The 22,077-nt window shown below is 41.0% G+C and overlaps 1 protein-coding gene across 4 annotated transcripts in view; it reads right to left on the bottom strand.

The window, feature by feature from the left end:
- The window catches only part of CNOT4 (CCR4-NOT transcription complex subunit 4), a 76,608-nt gene extending 57,327 nt beyond the window's left edge, over nt 1-19,281 (bottom strand). For all 4 annotated transcript variants that reach the window (XM_084206294.1, XM_084206296.1, XM_084206295.1 and 1 more), the window contains exon 1: nt 18,964-19,281. The gene's annotated coding sequence lies outside the window, so the exon portion shown is untranslated. The remainder of the gene's footprint in view (nt 1-18,963) is intronic.
- Nucleotides 19,282-22,077: the final 2,796 nt, after the last annotated feature.

The following is a 22,077-nucleotide window of genomic DNA, read 5'->3' as shown; positions in this document are numbered from 1 at the left end:
GAACCTGTTAGAACACAGTGTTATCTATGGATTAGGTTGCTAGTGAAACAATCAATATTTGAAACTACACAAGAAAACTGGTACCACTGTTAAGTGTCAGATCACTTATATTCAGGATTAGCTTTCAGAATATATCAGCAAGTTTGCTCCATTCCTGGAAAATCTACAGCTCATTCCTTAATTGCATTAGAGATCAATGAAAATAGACTTAGGAGGCTGAATTTTAGATCTCAGTAAAATCTGAAAGCACTAGTAAAATATTTCTCACCTTTCTACAAAACAAACTGAATGAATTTGCTTTGCAGCTTCCCACAGCAGCTGAGATCCTTGCCTTTGTGAAAGGTAGTTTTCCCCACTAACACTTCACACCGTCCAACTTAGTATGGTTAAAAGATCTTGGAACCACCAAAAAAAAAACAAGTGGAGGGAAAGAAAACTTAGTATGCCATCATGACTTCCTGAAAAGCTGTAGCTTTCTCTGAAAATCCTTGACTTGATTATCATGGCCCTTTTTCCCACTATGGGGAGAAACACAAGTAGAAAGTCTTGCATCAGTAACAGTGCAAGCATTTTTTGTTTGGGGCCAGAGATGTGAGATGTCAGAAAAAGTGTTTTTTGGATGGTACGTCTATATTGGCTACACATTACTCTCAGGGACAACTGAAAAACTGTGCTTATTGTGGTCTGTTACAGTGCCAGACTCTGCATGGCCAGCACCATGATAATCACCCAAAGTTCTCAGGACTGAACAGTCCCAAAAGCTTTACAGTCCTCTCCAGATAAATGGCAGGAACAGAGAGTCTAGAAGTCTCAAGGTAGTAGGTCTAGAACATTAAATACAGAAAGAACATCTTTGTTTCCTGATCAGTATTGCAATCCACCGTAAGTCTTTCAGCAAAACAATCCTTTCTCTTTAAAGACACTGGTCATGAAAGAGGCTCTACAGGCTCAGGAAGGCTTTCCTAGCATTTTCTATAGAGAAGTTGAACCCGTACAAAAACATATCAAAGGAGACCACAAAGAAATAAGGTTACAAGCTGCAGGGACTTCTTTAAAAAACAAAATCTACATGGTGTTTTATTCAGAAAGTCATAATTACCAAAAAGCAATTCCAAAGACCAGTGGATTACAAACAAGCCTAACACCAAAAGCATCCATATAATCAATCACACACATTAATTTAGGATCCATAACTCCTGAACTGTGGCAAATCAGGACCAAGAGGGGTCTGCACCCTTACTTCTCCTTATTCTTCCAGCAACCCAGGCCAAGTACAACAGCTAGTCAGGACAGATCTGTTCAGTGTATCCAGACTGTCGTACAAGACCCCTGAGAACAGAATCCAGTGAGCAGCAAAACAACATTCTTTTCCCTTGCTATGACCACATTTGAGATGTGTTGTTATTGACTCTTGTGCTTTGGTTTTCAGAGCTCAACAATTTCTGACTACTCTTCTGACAATATCATTCTCTTTTCATTAAGACACTCAGTAGGATTTATGATATTTGAGCCTTGAATATAACTACAGCATTACTCACACATATTCTAAAACCTGATTCTCTAAAAAAGCAACTCACACTCTGAGTTTGGAGGAAAATAATTTGCAAATCTCATTTTGAAAGAGAAAATGGCTAACCTACATAGCTGTTATGAACAGCCATAAACCCCTGCTAATCTAGGTATTTGAAAAATTAATATGCAAATAAACCTAAATCAGCCCAGCAGTTGCATTCTACAAGAAAAATTACACACTCTGGTTTACTGTTCAGAATTTCTAGGATCTTGGCATCAGGAGGCCAAGGAATAGCGAACCAGAATGAAATACAAATGTGTGCTTTTTACTTTTATGCTTACTAGGGATACTTAGTACAGGACAGACGGCACTGGCTGTATCTGACATGCAATATACTTTAGGAAAACACAGTTAAGCACAGAGCCCAATTTGATCAGAAAAAGTCTTTCAAAATTAGTCTTAAAGACACAGATATTCCACCTGAAATATGTGTGCAGAAATAAGAAAATAAAACAATGGGTCATATTGCACTGCTACTTTTGTGTGGCTAGTGTGTGTGATTCTAGACCTATAATAAAAACTTTACAGTGCGGTTTAGTCTTCCTCTGCAAGGTGCTGAATAGTAATTAAGTGTTTTAAAGAGCAACCTGAAAACCCATATTACTGTTCCTACATCAGAGTGGAGTGGTTGCCACTGTCCCTAATAGCAATGTCCACTTTCAAAATGAAAGCATTAGATTTACTTAGTATTAGATTTACTCCCTGAGTTATACAAAGATATTTCTCAACGTTTTTTCTGAGGACTTAAGAGAGACAGCAGGGGAATATATTATTATTCAGGGACCCAGGGTATCTGCTTCCTGACAAGGAATAGTTTACACATTCCTCGTTCTTTGAATACCCATCTGCATGATGGGCCAGACCCATACAGTAATAAAGAGAGGCTAAAGTAATCTGTACAAACAGTAAGATCACATACTGCATCTTCTGCTCCTCTGACTTAATAAAATTACAGATTTTTATCCACTTTTTAAGATAGGACACTTGTCTTTGGAAGAGGTTAGTGTTTCATCCTTACCTACTGTAACAGAAAAGGCTCATGATCAGTACTGTGCATACAGATAGGTAAATCAGATGCTGTCAAGAGTTTAGACTGATAATATAACACACATGGAAAAATGCTGGTAGCTGAGACGGCCTATTATACAGCATTACTGTGCCTGTAGACAGTCAACAAGGAATAGTCAGGGTGAATAAAAGCATCTTTGGTTTTGTAGTGCTCTCCAGCCATTTTGTTTCCATTTATTAATATCTAGTTATGTATACAGGTTTCAACTACATCACTGTTCCCAAATTCATACTAGAACGTCAGACAGATAAATTCCCACCTCTTATACAAACAGCAAGCCTTTGGAAAGGGATGAAATATTCTTGCTACTGTTGGAACATGAGCAACTCAATTCCCTGACCTTGTGGAAGGAAACGCTCCTTGGGTGGAGTAGGGAGTGCAGAGAAGAAATCCAGTTATAGAGTAATAGAAAAGTAACATCCTCTCCCAGGCAGAGGAAAGCACGCTGACATCAGTCAGTGGCAAGGACATGCTTCCCACTGCCCCATTCCTTAGGGTAACAGATTACAACAGCTGCCAGCTAACCTGCCTTCTGTGTAAGGCAAGAGCTCCAAACCAACCACACACAGAATTTACATTATTTCTCCTCCACAAGGAATCTCAAGGTAAAGAACTACATTCCCAGTAACCATCTTTCGATGAAAACTCCACGGTTTAGTTTTTTCAACTTTCATACTAAAACAGTTTCTATGAAAGACTAAAAATTTTTCTGAACACTTTTAAAAGGGCATTAATAGTCACACAGGTTAAATCCTTGAAAAACACAGCTATGCACATGCCTAAGAATGTTAGAGCACACAGAATATTCCCTCTAGATTAAATGCACAGACAGCATATAAAATAGAACATCACTATGGAGAATTAAGGTTTTCGACATGAAGTCACAAGTACTTTGCTACACCCTGAACACAGAGGTAGCAAAGGCAAAGCATGTGCCCACAGCAGTTTTCCTTCAGCAGGACAGAGACCAAGGACAGCCAAAAGAGAAGATGAGCACGAACATGAAGAAAACTTGTCTCCTCCTAGCACTGCACACTTCTGCGGAGTCCTGAAACTGCGTAAGATGAAGAAGCCACCCTTGTGCCTTGCATACACTCCTACATTCATCCTACTCTAAAAAAGCCATAGAGTTTGTACGTTGAGATTGCATCTTTTATTAAACCAATGCATATAATGAGCTAGTTTATTGGTCTAACACAAGGTACTATCTCTGCACCCAACAAGATGCTACTTCTGCAGCCCTCATTTTGGACAGGGGAACAGGATGACAAAGTCTGACACTTTAAAAATTCAGTAATTACTGACATATTAAAGGTCCTATTTATAACTTATTTTCAGCACTTGATAGAATGCTACTTCCCAAATTTTTATCACCACTAAAGATAAATTTATCTTAGAGTGTGCATAAGAATTAAAATTAATAGTAATTTACCTTGTTATTCTCAGTAAACAACAAAAAGGAAAAACATTGCTATTTGGAAAGCAAATAGATCAAAATCAACTACATTATGGCAGAGAAAACCAATAGCTACACTTAGGGGGGTGGGAGGGGTAAAAGAGCTCTTTAGGATACTCTGGGAACATACACATAAGTCATCCACTATAGCAAAGTCTTTTCAGACAAGATAAAAGACCCCTCAGCATATAACTGAGCAGTAAAATAAGCATCTTGCAACAGTTTAAAAGGGATCAAAAAATCCCTGAAGTATCTATTAAACAGTCATTCCACAGTGTCTGTAATAGGCAGCATTATCATTGCTGAACATCTCAACTGCATCTGCTTCCTATTTAAATCTCACATTTGCTCTTTTCTCCCAGATCAACACAAATTCATGGTATAGGTGGCAAAATTCATTACATATAGGTATGTAAATAATGCCCAGTATTTTAGGCAGAACTAAACAATATGCAGTGGCATATTGTTAAAATTCCTTATGACTATGCACTCTGCACAGAAAAAAAATTAACTTAGAACAGCTTAAACTGAAAAGTTTACTGTTCTCCACAAAACATACATCATCTGCTTCTCAACTTTCATGGACCTTTAAAAGCCATTTTGTCTTTCAGAATTGTTTTCTTATACTTATCTATAAAAGGACTATGATGTAGAATTGAACAAATATAAGTAGCCTTCCCCCACCTTTCAAAAAAAGCTTACACTTGTTACAAATGTTACACTTGCAATTTTAGACAAAGACAGTATTATTTTATTTTCAATATATCTAGCAGCAGTTAAAATACAGATGTAATTCACTAAAATTATATAGGAGGGAAACAACCCACAACAGAAAATACCTTTTTATGTTCAACAGTTCCAAGAAAAAAAAAGGGATTTAAAAAAAAATCATATACTTAGATGAAGAGCTTGTCCTTCATCACCTCTGCTCTTAGAATAGAACACCAAAATTTTGTTTGCAGAGCACTACATCTCCAGTAGCCATTGAATGTTCCCGAATTTTGACCTTCCAACTGGCACCTGGATCCAACTCAAAGTTGGTCCCAGTCAGTAGAGGGTTAGTTTTTACAGTAGTCAGGACGGGGGCATTGCTATGACACAGAGATTATTCTAGGCCATTTTCCAGGATGGGAGAGTCCATCCCTTCTGGGTCAGACAGTATGGCAGAGGGAAGTCAAGTATTGTCAGGGGTTTCCTGGGATGAGCAATCACTTGGGCATCATTCATCTCTTTCTTGCACCCTCCGTCATTTGTATTGCTACTATTACTGTTCAATGCCTTATCTCACTGCTGTTTCCAGTAAATTCTTACCTCAACACGTGGTCTTGACCTTTCTGCCTCAATTTCTCCTCCCCAGCCTGCTGCAGGGGGAGGGAGGAGTGAGCAAGCTGCTCATGGTTTGGAGTACTTCAGTGGAACAGTAAGTTGCAGAACACCACTTCTACAGCACAGCACCATGTAAACTACACACTACATACCTGTCAGCCCAGGTATCCAGCACCCACAGTCACCCACAGACTGCCCTTAACCAATTTAGTTACCACCCATGGAGAGAAACCAAGAAAAGGTCAGCATAAAGAATGAAGTACCTTTGCAGTCCTCCAGGCCAGAATTACCGTATGATTATTTGGATTACATCTGCTAAACTTCCCTGACTGACAAAGAAATGAAGATTAGTACTAGATACACAAAAAGCTCACTCAAACACTTCCTTTACAACATTCTATAAAGGTTTATAAACACATGTATTCCTTTATCAATTCCTAATTAGTTGTAATTTGCAAGTGCCACTAAACCCTCACAAGTCTTAAGAGTGATGAGTGATAATTACTGTCCAGTGCTTTTCTTTTAAATTAAATACAAGTCGCTGAAAAATTACATGTCCTTCAGATTTCATCCAAGAGCAAAACTAAAATAATGAGTTAGTTTAAAAACACTTTTCTAATTACTCAAAATTCCCAAGCCTGAGAAAGAATACCTGCAAAATCTAGAATAACTAGTGTAAATGACAATCTATTGGTACAATGCAAAGATGGAGCTAATTGCTAGGACCAGATTTTCCTTCATTCTCCCAAGAGACTCTGCAGAAGATATGAAACACCATTACAATGTTCAACACCTAATTTTATCTTTCATTAGGGGCTCTATTCATAGTCCTGATCATCACACTGAAGCTACCTAAAGGTCTTAGACTAAATTCTGCCATAAGATAAATCATAGTGCATTTGCAGTTACAAATTGGAGAAATGACTCTGGATTATCAAAATTATGCTTTTTAGCCAACAGAAGTAAAGTATGTTTCTGCTGCTTTTTACACAGACACACTACAGAAAAAAACCCATTTAACCAAATACAGCCTTGTTCTATTCCTGGGGCTTTGGACAGAAGTACTTAACCTGAAGGACAAACAACAAAAACCTTACAAGGGAGGCTGGAATAAAAACCCACAACCACCCCACACACATACAATCCAGTCCAACTTCAATACTAAATCACTTTTATTCCAACACACTCTCAGCCTGACTACAGCTGTGGCAGGGAAATGTCTGCAACTGCAGTACCATGGACAGTGTATGGAAAAGTTGATAGAATCATAGAATAAGCTGAGTTGGAAGGGAACCATCAGGATCATTGAGTCCAGCTCCTGGCCCAGCGCAGGACACCTCAAGAGTCACACCATGTGCCTGAGAGCATTGTCCAAATGCTTTCTGAATGTGCCATTGACAACTATGCACTCCACAGATTCTATCCCTTCCATTAAAAAAAAATGCCACCCTCAGCCCCCCCAACCCCACTCATCCTCCCCACACCTCTTCTGCCCTGCCTATCCCTCCTAAAGAGCAACCATCCAACAGGGCATGCTAATCACAAGACTCATCCCACCAGGTTTCGCTTATGCCAACATCAAATTTCTAGGACTGGGCCAAAGCTTGGAGCTAGTCTTGCTTATTCCTCATGCTGCCTGTATTGGTCTAAGAACATTTCAGGTGTGGTACTTAGTGGCATTGAGGGATCCCATCAGTGCTCATTTCCTCGAGTTTAGGCACACCATCCCATTGCACATCACTGGCAAGCCTGGTATTTTCCCATTCCCTTTTGAGCATTTTATCACCGAGTTTTTAAGCAACCACCTTGAACTTGAGGAAGATGAACATCCTGTGTCAGTGCAAGAGACTCAGACATTCTGCATTACATCCATAAGCTTCAGTATTTACATCAAGGAGTACCTTTAAGTTTAAATAAACCTTCCTGCACTTCCACTGAAGCCACATCTGCTTTAAGCCTATTAACACAGAATCACAGAATGGCCTGGATTGGAAGGAACCTTGTAAAACATCTAGCTCCAACACCCCTGCCATGAGCAGCAACACCTTTTACAATAGACCAGGTTGCTCAGAGCTCCATCCCTCCTGTCCTTGAGTACTTCTAGGCATGGGGCATCCACAGCTTCCCAGAGCAACCTGTGCCAATGTCTCACAGTAATGATTTTTTTTCCTAATATCTAAGCTAAGCCTACGCTCAGTTTGATTGTCACTACATGATGCTTTCTGGGCTGTGAGTGCCATTGCTGGGTCATGTCCCAGCATGAGGGTTGGCCCCTCATCCACCAGTACCCCAATCCTGCTCAGCAGGGTTGCTCTTGACCTGTTCATCCCCCAGCCAGCACTGATACCTGGAGTTGCTCCAACCCAGGTGCAGACTTGTTAAGTCTCATGTGAGTTTAGAGGCTTATCACTGATTTTTAGTTTCAAGCTCTAATGTGGACAATTTTGTATTCGTGAAGTTGAAGATGGTTACAGTTTTTGCTAAAGATTCATAGAATAATTCCAGTTGGAAAGAATCTCTAGGGTTCTCCATTCAACCTCCTTCTCAAATCAAAATCAGTAAAACAAGTCTATATTACACTGCGCTTTATCCAGCTGGGCATCAAAACATTCAAAGCTGAACACTGCAGAACCTCTTTCACCTGTCACAATAATTGTCCCACCCCACAGAGAAACACGTTCATCCTAAATGAAGTTATTTTAATGCATGCCTGCTGTCTCTTGCCTGCCTTCCACACACCGCTCTAGCAAGCTCGGCTCAGTATTTTCAATAGCATGCCCATAGGTACTCCAACCATTAGTCCCTCCTGCTTCCCAAAATCTCTTCTGCAGCCTGAGGATGCATCCCTAGCAGCAGACACAATTTCAGCAAACTGATACTTCTTATACACATCTGCTAGATTTAAATCCTTCCAACACAAAGTTTTGATTCAAAGCAGCTGTTATTTTTATCCTTGCACTTCCCTAGATACAACTGCAGGAACTAAGACCTCATATTAAAATCTGCTCTAGTACAAGCTAAAATGAGTTATATGTACTGTCTTTCTGGGGTCACTATAGCCCCTCTCTATAATGTACATCAACTCTAAAGAAAACATCTCCTATTCAGCTTCCAGCTCTGTTTCTAAATTAGAATTAAAAGTTATGGATGAACTTCTAGAAAAACATCATACAGTTGAATGAAGAGTTATAGTTTTACGAGTTCATATTTACACACACAGAGGAAGAAAAAAAGATGCTCTGAACTGAAGGAGAAATAAAAGACCAAACCAACAACCAAGTCTCAAAGATCAGAAATATATCAGGGAGGAGAATAAGAGTACATTATTAGGGCTGCTGTCTAAACCATTGTTGGTTTAGACAAAACCATGCACCAAAAAAAGTAATAACATTACCAAGGACACCATAAGTACTCCAGCACTTGGAGCAAATTCCTGGTAAGGTAGAGTACCCTACCAACAATTACACACAGAAGTTCCTGTATCAGTCTTCCCAATCCTCCAAAGTTACTTATCAGACTAACAATAAGGTATTTCAGGACAGTAACCTTCAGAAAAAGTCCCACACTCTTTGACAAAGCAAATAACATCAGAAATTAGTAATCACTGGAAAATTCACATCATGACTAGTCAGTCAAGAAATCCCAGAGACAGGGGAAGGAGTGAAGGAGAAATGTATCCAAAGCTTTATTTTATAGCTCCTATCAGTAAGTGTGATGTGTTCCAGCACTTCTCAAAAGAAAAGGCTGGGGGGGGGGGGGGTGGGCTACAGATACTGGAAGAAGCAGTAAAAAGGAATCTTCTCCATATTTCTCTGGAAAACTGTATTCTGTATTTCATTCACAGCTGAAGGGGAACAAATATGTCAGAAAAAGGTCTGTACTCATCATCCAGCCTATTAAAAAAACCAAAACTATACAAATAAAATAAACCTTGGCACAGGCTTAAAATCATTCTTCAGAATCCTTGAGAAACTACCAAGAAATACAGGGTACAAGGAGGATTTGGTCAGCCTCTTCAGGCTCATCCTAAAACTTGTGAGACAGCAGCCACCGCCCCCAGATTCACTCTCAGCCATTCACACTCAGTATCTTTAGTCACAAATGGAAAAAAAGCAAACCTGACTTCTGCAAAACGTGGCAGTGTTTGCCCCTCACTACAGTCAGGAGAGGCAAGTCAATTTAAGCCCCAGGTAAATGAACACTGGAAAACTGGGAGACAGAACATTATTAGTTGAGTAACTAAGTGGGGTCCCCAGCGTAATAAAGAGAGGAAACTGTTTCAGCAGGTGCAGGGAAGGGCCACAGATGAGCAGAGGGCAGCAGTATCTTTCCTATGATGTTGACGTTTTTCAGCTGGCAGAAGGGAAGGCTCCATGGAGACCTGGATAGCAGCCTTCCAGTATCCCATGGGGGGCCTACAAGAAGTACAGAAGGGACTCTTGTCAAGAAGGAAGTGATATGAATAGGGGTGAAAGTTTTAAACTGAAAGAGGGTAGATTTAAATTAGATGTTAGGAAGATATTCATCACTATGAGGGCGGTGAGACACTGGAACAGGCAGTCTAGAGATGCTGTGGATGTCCCATCCCTGGAAGTGTTCAAGGCCAGGCTGGACAGAGCTTTAAGCAACCTGGGCAAATGCAAGGTGTCCATGCCATAGCAAGGGTGATGGAGTGAGATGATCTTTAAGGTCCTTTCCAAACCAAACAATTCTGTGATTCTATGAACTTACCTATACTTTCCACTTTAAACCTAAGTCAATATAGAATGCATTAAAACCTAATTGCATTTAGGCAGTGCTCAAGGCAGAAAACCAAAATACTACAAATTAAGGCTGTGATCCTACAAACATTTAAGTAGTAAACTTTACCCAATGGAATAGATCTATTGATGATAATGAGGTTAGGGAACATGTTTGAAACAGAGAAACATTGCCTACATTTGCAATATTAGCTTCAAAAATGTAAAATTTATTATAACAATTTCCTACCCTGAGCATTGCTGTTACACAATATAACAGTCTTAATATGTAAATACACAAGGCACAGTGGAACTGTAAAGATACAACAGAAGTTTAATACATACAAACCCACTTACACTTTAAAGAGACTACAGTTACACCAAGATACCTACACTTAGAATTTTTCAAGAGTGAGAAAGTAAATAAAGCATTAGCCCCTGTAGCTAGTAATTGCAAAGCCCAATGGAAAAAATAAATGAGTGAACCATTTCAGCTTTTTCTTGATGTGTATCTGAGAGGTGAAGTCAATTCCAAATACAGCATGTCCTGGGCTCAAACTTGTGGCACTATCTGAAAGTAGGTGGAAATGAGGCCTATTTCTTGTTTCATGCTGAAAATTACAAAGGACGAAGCTTCTCTAAAATCTGAAATTCTCTAGCACATAATTCAAGGCAATAAAGTTTCTCTTTTAGTAATTTACAAAACAGTTGCATAACATAAAAGGTATATATAATTAAAAGGTAAGAGCAAATAAATCCAATGAGCTATCAGTTCTATTAGCTGAAGAAACAGATCAGCTTGGAGTTCAGTATGGAAAATAAGAATACTATGCTTAAGACATCATCTGCTTCAGACAAGAGCGGGATGCTGTTTCAATAACATGTACTGACATTGGAGTCAGCAGAAAATGGTAAAAACACCTACCATGTTACAGTCACACTCAATTCCAGTTTGGAGCTGCTTTGGCTTCTATACAGAATACTTAGAATTTTACTTTACTTTCCATTCTGCAATTTAAAAAATGAGATTTATTTCAAAAAGCAAACAAGTAATTAAATGAGAAGCACAGAAAAACTTTGGAGTTGAAGAACCTTCTTATCACACATGCTCCACATACCTGCTAGAAATCCAAAAAGGTAGTTGCTCTGTACAATATTCACGCACATCATAAATACCTATTCCCACATATTTGCTACCCGAGCTACAATTGCCTACTTCTGCTTTCCAGGGAAATACAGATTTGTTACTAAAAAACAAAGTTGAGAAAGATAAGACCTGCATTGAGGGAAGCACCTTTATCCCAGTGAGGAATAGAACATAGAGAACTGTTTGAACATAATCTATATGCTGCGGTAAACAAGTTTTAGACAGACACATATAAAGAAATTTCTTAGAAAAAAAAAGGGGGAAACAATGAGAAATAACAGCATCAGCTTCCACAAATTTAAGCAGAAAGTGTAGTATTGGATTTATATAAATTCCTTCTACTGCTACCTCCACTACCTAGAGCTGCGTTAACTCAGGCAGGTGAACTTAAGGAGTCATTTGATACATATGAAGTGCTGAATGAAATCCCAAGCAATTTGTCAGACTGCAACAAATATATGTTATAAAAAGCACAGAAGTTCAGCTGACTGAAAATACACTTGCCCAACATATCCTTTAAATGTTGTGATGTTTTAATATTAAGAGACAGGTCTGAGGTTTTACCAACCAAGAGCAGCTGAATGCAATTCCTTTGGAGAAGCCTAAGCCCATATGAGACAAACTAACCAAAACCCATAAGAAAATCAAGCAACTGCCTTAAGAGAACAAAGAACTGGTTGACAGATTTAAGTTCCTTTAAAACCAGAAGAAAAAATACAAAATGAAGACATTAAGGATGCCTCAGAAACATTTATGCTGTTGTCAGCTTTGAGAATATGCTCTTGGATATCTGATTTTCTTTTTAGTAAATAAGTAAAACAAAAACCCAAATAAAACACAGAGTGACACTGAGTCCATCTCCTCCCTTATACTTTCATATACTATGGTATTTTCTAAGTCCGTCAGAAGTCTCAGGAAAAAACAGTACAATCAAAAGATGCTGCTCTGCACTGCACCTCTGTAGAAGTTACCTGCACCAGGCATTCGGAGGGTGCACACACTGAATACAACAGAAACAGCAGCTGGTACTAAGTAGCTCATTTGTTAAGAGCAGATGACTACAGCACTGCAAACGCCAAAAGGAACCTGACCCTCCCTCTCACCTCATTACACCAAATCACATAAGTTTGAAAACAAACTTTGCTGCACCTCTGGTCAATGGTTTAATGCATATGTGCAATGAATTTAAAACAAAATACCCTCGGGGTAACTGGTATTACAAAAAGACACAATAACCATTTTACTCCAAAACTGCCTGTTTTCTGACTCTTCACTTTACTTATACTCTATACAACTATGCTCTAAGAATAAAAGCCATGTGCCACTGCAGGCTTCCTTATAAAGATGGCTGTAGAGTGCTCCCTTTTTGGACACTGAAGTCAAAAGCAAATAGCTAGTTTCCTGGAAAAAGATACTAAAGAATGAATTCTAAGCAGTTTCTACCCAAGCAGTTTCTACCCAAGCAGTTTCTACCCAAGCAGTTTCTACCCAGTGTTTTCTTCTGACTGTCAGAGTCACGTGGTCACACACACTTGGCTCCCACCAAGTTTCACTGTTCTATGTATGTATACCCTAGTAACTAGAGGAATAGTTCTCATACAAGGTATGCCCCTGCCCCACCCCCAGAGAATCAAGTTAAATCAGAATGAGAGCATGAGCACAAAAATTTAAGAAAATAATGCCTCTAAAAGGCCTCAGTGAAAGGAGGAAGCCGTTACACTGGTGAAAACATGAGAACGGACATACCTTAAAGCATGCTTACAATTATAACTACTACTCAATCTACTCAAGACTCAAACGAAAGTGTAATCCAGTCAGATAACACTACCCATGCGCAGAAGACAGGCTGGTATAAGAGCTGCTATTTCCTTAAACTTCCCAGCTGTTCTTCCATGTTTTCAACGTACATTAACAATTATGTAAAGGAAAACCAGTGATCATCTTCTGGTTTCAGACTTACCACCTATGTTCTAGAACCAGTTTGCCACTAACTGTGAAACCATTAATATGTTAAATATATGCTTTACTAAATGAAAGGATTAGCAAAGGAGCTTTCAAACATGGGAGGAAGCTCTAACTTCTCCAACGTGGTTTCTCAGTTATAAATTATTTGACCCTTAACCTAGGATGAAGTTTCATAAAAGGGAAGATTACCTTCTTAGGAAAAGAGATTCAGCATGCTAAATGATCAACAGAAACACATGCAAGAAGGCTCGTTCAGAGGAGCAGCAGTTACATGATAAATGGCAGTAAGATTAAGTCACTAGACAAATTGGATTAATGCTACTGGGCTCCTCTCAATTCAGACCAGTGTTTTTAAGAGAACTTCAGGAGTTTAGGAGCCCCTACAGTTCACACTGATTGAAGGAAATGCATTCAAATTAACTACTGGGCATGCTGACCTATAAACACTAATTTTGACCTAGCAAGTTTTGGCCTTTTATTTTAGGCTAGTTTAAGAGCTCTCAGGGGACAGAAACATTTTATGAATGAGATACTGGAGACTAATTCTAGATTTCATTCAATAAAAAAAAAAGTCACATGTCATGAAGCAGGAGCTATTCAAAGACAGGGAATAGTTTCTATTTTTGAATGTCCAACAGCCCAAGGTAATATCTACAGATCACAGAGAAGCTTTAGGTCTTTAACTGACAGGCACAGCTATAGCTACACATACCTATCTTCATTCATTATATCTGGAGAGAAGACAGAAAAAGACAAAAAAGTAGCTGAATACTTTTATTCCCACAGCTAGTGATTATTGCTACAGACTTCTTCCCTATCCTGTTTTTCTGTAATTCTAGGCTGTAGTAGAAAACAAACTCTGAACAACAGCCACTACATGCTTACCTATCTGGGACATAACCTTCATCAAAACTTCTATTACAAACTCTTCAGGTAGGCAGTTCCAAAGCACATACAAATATAATTACTTCCTCCCAGTCCTGCACTCAAATTCTGTTTGTTTTTTTTTATGATGGCAACTTACTGTAACTTGTAATAAGAGACAGGTTTAAAAATAACAAAACTACTCCACCTGCAAGTACAGTATTTCACACTCAAGGTGTCTTGGCTCATCTATCTTGCAATTTTAATATACACTATTCAAGCAGGATCCATATTACTGGTGAAAGAGACTCTAAACCAAAATATAACATGAAGTCTGCTTTCAAATAAATATCATCTGTTGAATTCAGTGCTACTGAAAAAAAAAAACCCTGAAAAATTGTTAGCAAGTCAACCCATGCAGTGTATTTTATTCTACAAAGAGTAAGTTCGCTACCCTTTTAGTTACTACTTTTGCATATCAAATCTTATCTGGAAGAAAACATTTAAGAACATCCACACGAGGAAAAAATAAATGCCCCTTCTGTTAAGCAAGGAAAAGATTAGGCCTCAGCAGTGTGAAACATAAGCACTCAACCACAAAAAAGGCCTAAAATTGGCCCAAAGTAAAACCTGGGATGAAGCACTACTTGAAAATCACAGTACACATGCCTATCACATTTTTTGGCCATCCCTACAAAGCTCATGTGATTCTGTTTTGAATTTGAAGAACTCATTAGAAGAGAAGACAGAAGTGTGCTGCCATTTTTGCAGTTTCTTTCACTTCATTTGTTTTGAAAAAAAAAACAAAACAAAACAAAAAAATCAAACCCCAACAACACAAAAACACCACCCCAAATTTCTAGTGCTAATAATTGATTCTTGCAATCAAATACAAAATACTGCAATATCACCTTTCAGCAATGAAAGGCTGCTAAGCTGAGAAAAGTAAAATACTCAAAGCCCAGAAGGGGATCAGACAGTACAAGAACCTGCACTACAACAAGGGACCCTCCATCTCTCAACCAAGATATGCAGAAGTACAATTACTTTACATCTGATTTTGTAGTCAACTGAAACCCACTTCATATTAGGCATCTATTGCCCTCAAGACAACAGTGAGATAGAAGAAACAGATGCTGGGACCACAGTATGTTAGAAAGCTACTCACAGATGAAGTTTTCCATTCTTCTCTTGCAAGAGAACAGAACTGGATCAAAATTAGATAGCACTGATCAGAGAACAAGCTTAGCAAAGACCCAAGCTCCCTTTCCACCAAGTTCAGTAGCATGTTTGCTTGATCTCTACATCCACCTTTATTTTTAACTCAGTGACTAAAGGATTAAAAAATCTCCCTTATGCTGATCCCAACCTATTTTTCCCCAATTTGAAAACCAGCAACAGATGAAATACCTTAATAAAAATACACTAACAACTGATTAACCACTATGAAATCAACACTAACATACTCTGCTCCAGAATAAAAACATAGCTTTCAGGATATAGAGAAAAGGATGAGAAGTGTCATTCCCTTGGCCTGTATTTGTCTTGATAGCTCCAGATCCAGGCTTCCTCAAGTTGTTAAAGCACATGCATGAGATTTATGAATACCTTATTTTGCACATCCATGGTTAGAAAACACTTGCAAGCTCCATTTAAATGATGATAGACTCCTACAAGAAATACCTTGAAGTTGTCAATTTCCCAGAACAGCCAAGTGGAAGGAAAGAAAATAAAATATATCACCACAAAAATTACTTGATTTTAGTACTATGTGGAAATCACTAGTTTAAACACTAATTCTTCCCTTTGAGCTGATGGAGCCAGCGTAATAACAGCTAACCAGAAGCCAAAACCATGTATCCTGAATACTCAGTAAATTTGTATAATCTTGAATACAATTTTGAAATAAGGAGACGATGAAGATTGCTTTTTCAAACCCATACAAGAAAAACATCATCTGACAAAACCAACCATGTCAAAGTTTCTGGTGAGGCAGAAAAAAAACCTCTTTGGTAAAAACATGCACCTAGCTGATCCAAACAGTCTAATGTAAAAATGCATACATGCTTTTACTTAGGTATGCTATATTCATATTTCCGGCTAGACACTTGCACTGTCCTCCCAAGTTACTTACAGGAAGAACCAGAAGGTCTGAGCAGCAGCTCAAGCCATGCCAAACCATTTGCTGCTAAACTTAATTTTCCAAGTCTGGAAAGTATTTACAGTTGTTAAAATATTAACAAACGTTAACCAACTTTCTGAAAGGAATAAATTCATAGAACTTTGTGAATAAATGGAGTCCCCATCCCTCTGGCCCGCCCTCTTCTGTTTCTTGGAGAATAGTCTATCTCCTCACACTGTTACCATCCAATAAAAAGGGGGCTAAGCAGGTAGAAAGATACACACTGAAAAAAAAGAAAATAAAAAAAGAAAGCATGAAGATCTTTAAAGAGAGAAAGCATTCAGGACATTGAAGCAAGGTAAGTTATGCAGTCTTTCACATATGCACTTACTCAGGTTATCTCAGCAATACAACATAACTGCAAGTGGGACAAGAGGTGGTTTGTACAACCTAAGGCACTATTCACCGTGTGAAAGTTTAAGAACCCTTGACCCCAGCAATCTTGCTGAGCAAGTAATTTCCTTCCAGCATGTGTTAAGGCCTATAGATCAGCCTCATCTTACCAGAGCAACCAAGGCCCAAGATGCAATCTGTGATCAGCCACTTAACAGTTACCTGTGCTTACAGAGTGGTCTATTTGAAAAAATCTCATTTATATCAAAGATGCAGGTGAGATTTTGAGCAATAGTTGCCAGAGTTAAGCCTTCAGGGCCCATACTCAGGATCTTGGTCAGAGCTATTTCAAAAAACTCACAAAGAATATCCTAACTTCTATGAACAACTGCCACAAAGGAAAACATGTACTTTTACACAAAGATGATTTTTTTATTAAATAAAAAAAGCCACATACTTGTGTATACTCTCTCACCAGCCTTTTTAACCCAAGTTTTTTATTTAGTTGGCACTCCAAGGAAGTTCTTAAACTTTCTGAGGTACCAAGAAACTAGTAGAGCACTATTCCTGACAGACACTCATCATCTTTTCTCTGTAAAGAGAAAAACTGTTAGGATCCTCCAACACCCCTAAATTTAAAAGCTAACGAAGAGGCACCTGAAGAAACATGCACGTTAAAAGAATACATAATTTTATCACTGTAATCCCCCATTCCAAAACAATCTTTTCCCCTAAAATGAACTTAGTTTGCAATTCAGCCAAGTTCAACTGCCAAGCATTTCTAAACATGTGTTCATCTTGTTTATGAAATGGAAACTCTATCACAGAATTCCAAAAGCCTAAGGTGCTGCACAGCTGAATCCTAGACCACAAGTTAGATCACTACATTATTACAGAGGTGCTACGAAACTAGCAGTACATTTGGCTATTTGTAGACCATCTGAAACTAATTCACCCTCTTGAGTCAAACAGCTGTTTTATTCCCTGCTCATCATAAGCCTGTATTTTTTTCATTTTGCTTTTTAAGCAGCGAAAGGGGCTAGAAAAAGTTTCATTCTTCTCCATATTCATCTTTCAGTATGTGTGCTCTTCTGCTAGCGCCAGACACCATGTTTACATGAATATGAAGTCAAAGTACAGGGATGTTCAAGTCAAGACATTTCAAAACTAAAACAAAACACAGGCAGTTAAAACACAGCAAGTTAGAAACCTGTACAGGCTCAGTAAACATGTGACTGGCCAACATTAACTCCTAAAACTTTTGGACAGGGGTAAGCCAACATCTGCAGGTCTAGAATTTCCACAGCTTTAACCAGCTGGTAGATTTTGCTCACATTAACATACGCTCTGGAGAGAATTGCTTCTCCTATGAACAGCATACTTAGTATTACCACACTAACAGAAGCATACAAGCCATGGACAATTAGATCCTTTCTGGTATAGTAACAAAGCATTTTAAGATAATTATCTAGCGTATTTTCCCTCCCCTTTACTGTACATACAAAGGCACCGGCTGCTTAATTTTAAACTGGCAGGTAGAGCTGTCGCTAGAAGCAGGATGAGCACCCATACATACCCTTGTCATTTGCTTCTGCTAATACACGAAATGGAAAGAACTTCTAGGATTTTGCAAGCAAGAGACAGAAAGTTACATACCGGTTATTTTACTGACAGACAAATCTCAGGAGGTTGCACGGACTGTCCAAAATAACACCAAAATTAAGAGGCTGCCATTCACCATCTGTTTGCCTCTCCCTCAGGAAAAAAGTGCCTATCACAAGAAGAAATGGAGCCTGGCTCCATGGAAGAGGAAGAAGGAGAGAGAGGAAATTTCCACGCAAATTCTAAGTGAATCACGCTGCGATGCCCGCGCCTGGCCGCACCGGCCTGCCCCGGCAAATGCGAGCGGTTCCGGGGCCACCGTCCCTCCGCCACCCCGGCCGGTGGCCGGGCCCGGCCCAAGGGCTTCCCCGCGCCGGAGGGGGGGAGGGGGGGGCGAGAAGGAAATAAATACAGCCTCCTCCGGGCAGCGACACGGAGGGAGCCCCTTCCCCGGTGCCCCCGGGGAGGAGGAGCCGCCCGCTCGGCCCCGCGCCTTCCCCTTACGGCCCGGTGCCCTCGGCGCCCGGCAGCGGCCGGGCGCGTCCTCCCGTCGCCGGGGCTGCACCGGCGGGTGGGCTGCGGCCTGCGCCGTCCCAGCGAAGCCTCGGCGCTCTCGTAGTCAGAGCGGCCCGGCTCCCCCCCGCCTCCTCCTCGTCTCTCCTTCCCTCCTCCTTCCCTCCCCGGCCCGGCCTTCAGCTCGCACTCACCCGCCTTCCTCCTGCCTGCCCGGCCCGCGGTGCGTGTGCGCGGCTTTCCCTCTCAGGCTGCCCAGCGCGGCGGGGGCGGCCGGGCGGGTGGGTGAGTGAGCGTGCGGGAAAGGAGGCGAGGGGAAAAGGAGGAGAAGGGTGGGGAGGGAAGGAGAGAGGCGGCGAGGAAGGAGAGAAGCGGAGGGGAGAAAGCCGCAGCGGTGCTCCTAGGGCGAGACGTGTGGCGGCAGCCGGTCGGGCGCTCGGGCGGCTGCTCCGACGACCTTTACGCGAGGGACAGGCGATCTCCGAGCTCGGGGCGCTCCACTGCCAGCCCGGCCACCATCTTACATTGGGGAGACTTGCCCCGGACGCCGCCCCCGCTGCGCGTGCGCTGCCGGCAGTGGGCGGGGAACGGCGCGGGAGGGGGGACGGGGCGCGACGGCAGCGCTCGCGACGGCGCGGGGCATGACGGGACTTGTAGGCGGCGGCGGTGGCCCGGGCAGCGCGGGAGGAGGCGGAGGCGGTGGCGGCCCCAGCCGGAGCACGGTCCGCTTCTGCCAGGCCGGGCATCCAGAGCTCTCCACCGGGCAGGGCTGTCCCACCGCCCTGCTCCGGGGAGTCCCCGTCCGCAAACTCCCTGCAACTTCAGCCACCTGTTGTTGGACATTGAACCGCGCGGTTTTCAAGCAGTGGGTTGATTTCTTTAAAAATTATTTTTTTTTTCCTGACATTTGTGTTGCTTTGGGGTTTTTCCCCCTGGCGATGATGCCGTGTACCTCCTCGTCGGACTTTGCCGGTTGTTGGCTACAGCGTCGGGGCTGTGCCGTGCTGTGCTGTGCCCGGAGCGCCTGGCGCGGCTGTCAGCGGCTCGGCCGGGGCTGGCCGCCGCTCCCGCGAAGCCGCCGCGGCAGCTCCGCCTCACGGCGCCCGGCCCCTCGCCCGCCGGCGGAGCGGGACTGCGCCCTGCCGCCGCCACGGCCGGCCGGGCCACCCCCGCCGCCTCCCTCCTCTCGCTTTATTCTCACTTTTTATTTTGTAGAAACTCAGAGAAAGCGTATTGCTTCTATCCCCTCTCTCTACCACAGACACCCTGTGCCGTGGACCTGTTCCAATCGCACCCGTATCCCTCTCTTTTTCCTGTGATCCCCGATGCTGCGCGAAAGACGCCTCAGCTGACGGAGTGCTTTTACTCATCGCCTTTACAGCTCTCTTGTGACTTTCCTTGCCTGGCATCCTTACCTCTCCGGGCAGCCAGCCTCATCCTAGGTGTTTAATTATCAGTTACTTCCAGTGCACAAACTATTAATACTTTTGCTATGACAATATTCACCTGAGAATTTTACTTATTTCAGCAGTTGATAGGACAAAGAGGTGTTCACCCGAATGCACTGGCACAACAATTGCGTTTAATGACATGGATTTTTTTCTCTTTTACTCGTATTATACTCGTACAGCTTTGTACAATATGCCTGTTAAGTAACAGTGAAACTTGTGTTGACATAGCTTATCTCCTTCCTAAAGCAAGTTAGTTACCTTGTGCATATTGAATTTTAGACTGATATATATGTATGTCCCCTACAGGAAAGCTCTACAAATTAACTTTACTACTTGCTGTCAGCAAGACCCAGGTCTGCATAAAAAGATATGCTGTTCTCAGCAGTGGTCTTGACATGTGAACTCAAATGCAATATTATTCAGAAAACAAAACGTAAAATGGAATGTAAACACCTATATTTGTGAGAAATCCTGTTTCTCTGCATATATCTTAGAGTGTAACATATACTTAATATACCAATGTAAAAGTAACTAGTTAGTATATATTAATCAAATTCAGGTGAATGTATGTATATAACCAAAAACTTTATTACTTTCATATTTTCGTATCAGCTGGTATATAAACAATTAGGTTCCAGAGGTACCCATTATGTAAGTAACTTGTATAAGTAATGTGATCGTTGACACACCTAATACCCAGCAACATTTCCTGTTGATTAAAAGCAGGTGGTCTGACTTGGAAAAAAAGGTTAAAAATTATATAACTAAAAGCTGCAATTTTGAATCAGAATTGAGGCTGTTAATATTAAGTGAAATCTGTGCTTTCTTTTAATTCAGAATTAAGGAGTCTTTCCCTTAGTAAAAGTCTGTTCAAATCACATTGCTGGGACCTGCACGAACAGATAGCAGCAGCATCCAATAGTAATGTAGGAAAAAATCTACATGGCTGAAGACTACTCTGGCTGATGTCACCAAAAGTTATCCATAGCCCCGCTTCCACTCTTCTTTAATCTGGTAGGAATAATTCACTAGGCCATCATGTGGCCATTTTAAGGTTTTAAGGTGTCCTTAAATTAATTATTTTATTACTTTTAAATAATTGTAATTGCTTTCATAAGGTTACTTAACCATATTTTGACGCCTTATTTACTTTTGGAAATGTTTGGGTTTCATTTGTTTTGAATGGGTCTGACAACTCAGCAGGACTGTTTCTAAGAAATCATTTCCATGTTCATAAAGAAAAGCTTTTGGAACACATTTTCGTGGAAATAACCAACCAGAGCAAAAATGTCTGTTCATATGATTTATATATTGTGGTTCAACCCCCAGTTCCCTGACTTTTGTTGCACACACACTGTCATGCATTGATTCACACCTTGTACTGGGAAATTGCTCTCCTGGGCAATGATCCACAGTCAGTGTCTTGAGGAACAAACATAGGAACCTACTAGGATTCTGCAGTTTGGTGTGAAGCCAAGCTATTTTCAGGATTCCTCCAGTGTTAAGCCACCACCATTTCAAATGGCTGCCAACCTGTTTGGAGGAAACAATGGAGAGTCCAGAGAATGGACTAGAGAAAGGCATGATGGTGGGGTGCTGATACTGGCAGGAAAGGAGGAGGTGGAGATCGAGTCATTCCATGCCTGGCTGGGATAGAGAGTGATTATGCTGGGACTTTAGGATAGTAAAGTTGCAAAGCATCTGTACAGATTGCAGTCTGCATATTTAGCAGCAAAGAAACAATACAGCAGCACCTCTGCATGTGGACTTTCTGCTCCCTGGGATTGATAATGGTCTACCAGTATGTGCTAGAAATACTTATCACATATATATTTCACTGTGTTGGTACTGAGAAAA

Source organism: Fringilla coelebs (genome assembly GCF_963513975.1).
Source record: "Fringilla coelebs genome assembly, chromosome: 5".
Classification (NCBI taxonomy): Eukaryota; Metazoa; Chordata; class Aves; order Passeriformes; family Fringillidae; genus Fringilla; species Fringilla coelebs.
The sequence above is the reverse complement of the archived record's forward strand: the minus strand, read 5'-3'. Positions and strand labels throughout refer to the sequence as shown.